This window comes from Eurytemora carolleeae, unplaced genomic scaffold, assembly GCF_000591075.1.
Source record: "Eurytemora carolleeae unplaced genomic scaffold, Eaff_2.0 scaffold68, whole genome shotgun sequence".
Taxonomy (NCBI): domain Eukaryota; kingdom Metazoa; phylum Arthropoda; class Copepoda; order Calanoida; family Temoridae; genus Eurytemora; species Eurytemora carolleeae.
In genome coordinates, this window is record NW_019396093.1 from 186,848 (window position 1) to 193,045 (window position 6,198).

Sequence of the window (6,198 nt, forward strand, 5' to 3'; positions counted from 1 at the left end):
AGTGTAAAATAACTCCTGGAATGGAACTATTTGAACAACAATAATTCACTGAGAAATATATCATATTGACGAGAACTGAAGAAGGACATGAGAAGGACTAAACTAACTTAAATTTCTCTCTACAGAACTCATGTACACCACAACTACTTAATTACATAAGAACAGCCAATGTTCACAACCTACCTAGTTAATCTATATAATAGGAATATCTTTAAAACATCTCTGTACATTTATATCTTTCAAGATGAAAAATGTCGTCTTATGCGCGCAATCTATTTTTATCTATTGTTATTTCAAGTGACTCTCCGACCTCCATGCAAAGATGGCAATGCCCTTGATTTACATTTAAATCGAGGACAGAGAAGTGTGCGCGTTTATCTCTTTAAAAGTTTTCGAATTGCCAGTTTTCAAAATGTTTTATGCGACTTTTAGAAAGCAAATATTAACATTTTCAAAATATAAAACATCTTGCAAATTAATTAAATTAATCAGGATAAATCCGACATCCTTGATCAGTCAAAGGTTTAAAGTGTACTGTTGTGAATGGGATACGCCACTCTACTAATAGGGTCACATGAACTTACACCTACAGTCCCTTTAAAATAATAATTACTTATTATTTAACTAGTTGATGTGTGTCCCCCTGGGTTTAAACTTCTACCAGGAGATATATCTGGGTATGGTAGTTTAGATGATACGCTGCATACTCTACCCAACATAAGTGTGTAAGTCACAGATAAGAAGGAACAGCTACTTTTTTCTCTTTACACCGAGTAACGAATTTTCTCATTTTTTTGTATTCTAACGATCCACGAAAAAAATCAGTTCTCGTTTTAAATAAAAGATTATTCAATGCATATCCAATTAGAAAAATGCGAGAAAACTACAATTATTATTTTCTGTTCAGAGGTGCTGCTGTTCTAATTTTAAATGGATCTCATTCTGTATATATTTTAGATCTTTGCCATGCCCGGTTCACAGCGGTAACCTTAAAATCTTTGTATAATCATTGATCAACAATTAATAAGAGATCCCTTTTTATTTTTCTCAATGTTAGGTTCTTTCACACACTTAAATTACAGTGACAATCTTTTTATAAAAACAAAAACCAAAAACATTGAACTTTTAAATAGTTTCTTTATTCTTGTCTATTTAGGTGTGCCACAAAGTGTAAAGAAACCAAGGGTTGTTTTTCCTTCGAATACAGTCAGAATCTCAGGAAACTAATCTTCAGTTTACTACAACGGATGTTTATGAATTTTGACCAACATTACTGACCAATTTGGTAAAATAACCATCCGTTCTGCAAAGTATTTGGGGAAAAAATTAGCACATTTTTATTTTAAAAACGATAAAATTGTTTACACCTATTTTTACGGGAAATTAAAAATTTTACTTAACCTCGACCCTTGCTGCCCTCTGGATGTTTTGTAGTCAAAATTATTCTAGGGAACCCTTGTAAAGTAAAATTCCTTTAACTTTCCTTGTAAAGTTGTTGTTAATAATTATCAAAAGCATTTCTGGGGATTTTATGTTTCGCCTTGATTACAAAGTACAAAATCTGTATCTTGGATTCAAAACAAAATCTAAAACCAAGACGACTTTTGCTTGCCAATGTTTACTGGTGTAATGAGTTATAAACGTATAAAAAATTGAAGAATTGAATTAGTTCCTGTAATTTAAACAAGGAATACCTTCCTCATCTAGGACAGGTAAATTCAAGGAACATAAACAAGGAATGCCTTCCACATCTAGGACAGGCAAATTCAAGAAACATAAACCTTTCACATTGAGGATAGGTAAATTCAAGGAACATTATCAAAGAATACCTTCCACAATGAACATAAACAAGAACCTTCCACATCTAGGACAGGTAAATTCAAGGAACATAAACTAGGACAGCGCTCAGTCTCATCGGCTTCTATATATAAATTTGGCTTGTTTGTCTGTTTGTTTGTTTGTATCCAATAAACGTCAAAACGGCTGAACCGATCGGGCCCAAATTTTTTGTGGGACAATCACGTGACCACAGGGAAGGTTTATGAATCATAAAAAAATTTTTAAAAAATGTGTTTTAAAGGTTTTTAATTTTGTTAAAAAAATAAATTCTTGAAAATCCGCGAATGTTTTTTTAAAAATCCGCAAAAATTTTTTTCTTCTTTGTTTTAAAATGTAAACAAAAAGAACATGTTCACAATTTAAATAGAAGATGGGCCCTAAAAGCCTAGTAACTTTATATTCATGTAAACTGTTTTATAAAAGAGTGTATAAAACCAGGAATAATTAAGAAAAAGAAAAATAATATTAGGTGCCAACCTAAAATCAAACCACTATGGGCGGGATCTACTGATAATAGCACTATGAGCAGAATGTAAATACAAAAGATTTGACCTCAGGACCCTGCAAAGTAACTTTATTATACAAATAAACTGAAATTTAGGCTCAGTTTAGAAAATAAATCCCGTAAAAATGCAGTACACCTTACTGTTAACAAAGTTTTGAAGTAGATTGTATACACCTTATAAGGTCATTATATTTAAATAAACGAATTCTCAATTTAAATGTTTAAATTTTTATAATTTTGTTTGTTTAGTGGGAAGATGCTTTGTTTTGCTCCCTTAATCTTAGAGATGATCAGTATATTAATCCAGTTTTATGGGGGAACTATCCAGATCCAGGTATCCAGATATGGTATCCAAGTATCCAGGATATCCAGGTATCCAGGGTATCCAGGGTATCCAGGTATCCAGGGTATCCAGGTATCCAGGGTATCCAGGTATCCAGGGTATCCAGGTATCCATGGTATCCAGGTATCCAGATATCCGGATATCCCATTAATTAGATATCCATATATCCAGATATTCAGATATCCATGGGTATCCAGATATACAGGTGTCCAGGTGTCCAGATATCCAGGTATCCAGATATCCAAGCCAGGTATCCAGATAACCAGCTATCTAAATATCTATCAAGGAATCCGGGTATCCAGGTGTCCAGGTGTCTTGGTATCCAGATATCTAGATACCTATGTATCCTGAGCTGAAAACTTTAGAATGTGATATCCTTAATCTTGCTCTCTTAATTAATCTGAAGATTAAAAATGAGAGGAGAAAAAGCCATATTTAATCTGGATATTAAGAAAAAGAGTGGATTAAGCCTTAATCCCGATATCCACCATTCTAAAGTTTTCAGCTCAGGTATCCATGTATCCAGGCATCCAGGTATCAAGGTATCCAAGTATCAAGGTATCCAAGCTAGCTAGGTATATAGGTATCCATGAGGATTTTAAATGTGTTTTGGCAAGTATACATTCTTAATATTAAGGCGTGCTAAAGTTGAAAGATGGGAAGGGTTATATTGCTGTTACAGCTTCAAACTATGCATTTGGGTTCAAAAACGAGCCTGCCTTTCCTATTCATTACTCTACAGATCTTATTCATTGGAGTCAAAAAGGTATTGATTAGATTTTTAGTTTTTAACTAGTTTCTAATTTGATAAAAAAAAGTTTTGCTGCAAATTTTTTAATCCCTTTATCTTTTTCACACAATGTCGTAGACCTAAAAACGAATTTTCTTTGATCAAATAATCTGAGTTTGAAATATCAAAGGTTAACACCATCAGGTTGCAGAAATATAGGGATTAGAAAATTAGAGTTTGTGGCGATTAAAAAGTAATACCAAATTCAAAGCAAAAATGTTAATCTGGGACCAGACTTCCTGAATAGGAGAAGCAGTTTAACCAATTACCGGCCAACACGTTTTTTTTCTGCGCGTGGACAAGCTTAAACACTGGGTTAACTTAGAAAAAAAAGAGTTAACTGGGTTCCTTCGTGCCCGCATGGAAATAGTTTGTATTACTTCGTTGTCAAGTTATTTAAAGCAATAGTTAACTTAAAGATGTCCGTGAACGATGCTTTCTGTAAAAAAATAACCAAAAGATATTTTTCTATTATCTATATCTTTTCAACCTGATTTCGAAGACCTTTGATATTTCAAACTATAGAGGATCTGGTTACAAGGATGCATTGATTAGAAAATTTCAGTTTGGTGGATTAAATTCAGATATATAACAAGAAAAAAGGGGTTTCTGGCGTAAACACTATGATTGTTATGGCAGAGTACTTATTATAAATTATGATATTATTTTAAGTTATAGCTAGCTAAATGACTTCGCCAAATTGGGTGATTTTTTATGGAACCCATTGTTTCCTCGGAGATGACATAAGCTAAATTTCTAGACATTTTTTAAATTCCGGGGGCAACGCCAGGAACTTACTTATTCAATTTTATTATTAGCTATCATTATCAGTACCGGTATAATCATAAGTACCATGATTATCATTATCATAATTATTATTTTTATCCTCATTATTATAGCATTATTATTACTATTAAAAAAGATTATTTTTAAAATATTTTTAGGCTGGGTGTTCCCGCGGGGTAGATGGCCCTCCTGGTGTTTCCAGGCAGAGTTTCACATTTTTAATTTTTTTTTCAAGTTAACAGGACTGTAAGTATAATTTCAAGTGACCCTCCATTAATAGATTTGGGTCCGTCCTAGAGAAAGATTTTTGGACCCCCCCCCCCCTACTCCTATCAATTTTGTACATTTACTTTTTATTATTGAGGGTTAGGTTAAGTTAAGCCAATTTCTGGGCCAAGCGCTGCGGCTATGATTGGATAGGGGGCCGAGCGCTGCGGCTAGCACAGGCTAGGGGGCCGAGCGCCTCGGCTATGACAGGCTAGGGGGCCGGCACTGCGGCCACATGATCAATTTTACAAAATGTACAAAATTGATGGAAGGGGGAGGAGCCGGGGGCTGGGGGGGGGGGTCCAAAAATCGTTCTCTAGGAAATTACCTATTGCCTATTTTAAGTCTAAAATAATGACAACACCATTATTGATTATATAAACGTTTTATGGGTAACCATGGGAATTGGACATTACCATCTTTGCATATCTTTGATATTTACTGTAAAATTATTTTTCGTTGAATAATTGCCGAGTATGATAGATTTTACTCCGGACCATGTAACATTTTCTTCAAAAAAGTGTATTCCTGTTTTTACAGGAATATTTTGATCTCGCATTCAAGAACCGTAAAAGACTTAAATACTTAAATATTTAAAATACATGGTCAAACAAAAAAGTGTGATTAAGAAAATATTACAAATTAAATGAACATCTCAGATACTTGTGGAGCCTTTACTAAAAAAGCGAATGTTTTAAAACAAATCAAAATTTTTTTGTTTTATAGGATATGTGGTCCCCTGAAATACATTTTGTTAAAAACAAATACATTGTCGTTTTTTCAGGAAGGTAAATTATTTATACAAAACATACATACACAATACAAAATACATTATTAGAGATAAAAAAAAACATTCATAAAGTACATTAAAAAGGGGGCAGCCCGCGGCAATCTACACATTTTTTAAATTCTTTGTGAAAGAAACAAATCTCGATGACTGAAGAGAGTCAACCCTGATCAAAATGTAAAATTTTCACTGATATTCCTGTTTTCATATGGCGTCAAACCTTATAGAAATCCAACGTATGGACCCGCTACGTATAGCAACATGGCGTATTTTCCGGGAGAACATTTTTTATATTTTTGAGAAATTAAATAATCAGTGTAAAGTAAATATAATTTTCATAAAATCCTTTTATTTAAATGGTAAAACGAAATTTTATGAAATCATATTAGCATTACTGGAGAACTTTTTTTATACTTTTAAGAATTTTTTCCAAACCTAAAATGTACGTATTAAACTATTTTGCTCCTTTAATGTCTAGTTTATGTTAAAAAAAAGTAGAAATTATGATAATGATAACGATAAACTACAATATTTTACAAAAACGTTTAATTTTTCAAAAATATAAAAATATGTTCTCCCGGAAAATACGCCATGTTGCTATACCTAGCGGGTCCATACATTGGATTTCTATAAGGTTTGACGCCTTTATATATAACCAGTTTGAAAAGTTGTATAAAATTGAAGACTGCCTTTAAACCTAAGTATTATGTAGAGAAAAAAATGTCGACCTGAACGCATATTAACTGTTGGATCTTACAATCTATTAATGGACAAACAAACAAACAGACAAGCCAATTAAATACAAATGTTCACCAATTATTTCTTTAAACCGTGTAAAAAAGTAAAAATTTGAAAGAAAAAAAATAATTTTGTTTAGGAAT

The 6,198-nt window shown here is 32.7% G+C and overlaps 1 long non-coding RNA gene across 1 annotated transcript; it reads left to right on the plus strand.

Moving 5' to 3' along the window:
* Positions 1-2,198: 2,198 nt before the first annotated feature.
* On the plus strand, positions 2,199-4,491 carry LOC111718477 (uncharacterized). Its single transcript, XR_002769051.1, has 3 exons — positions 2,199-2,678; positions 3,325-3,453; positions 4,422-4,491. It is a non-coding gene; the product is annotated as an uncharacterized LOC111718477 (long non-coding RNA).
* The last annotated feature ends 1,707 nt before the right edge of the window (positions 4,492-6,198 follow it).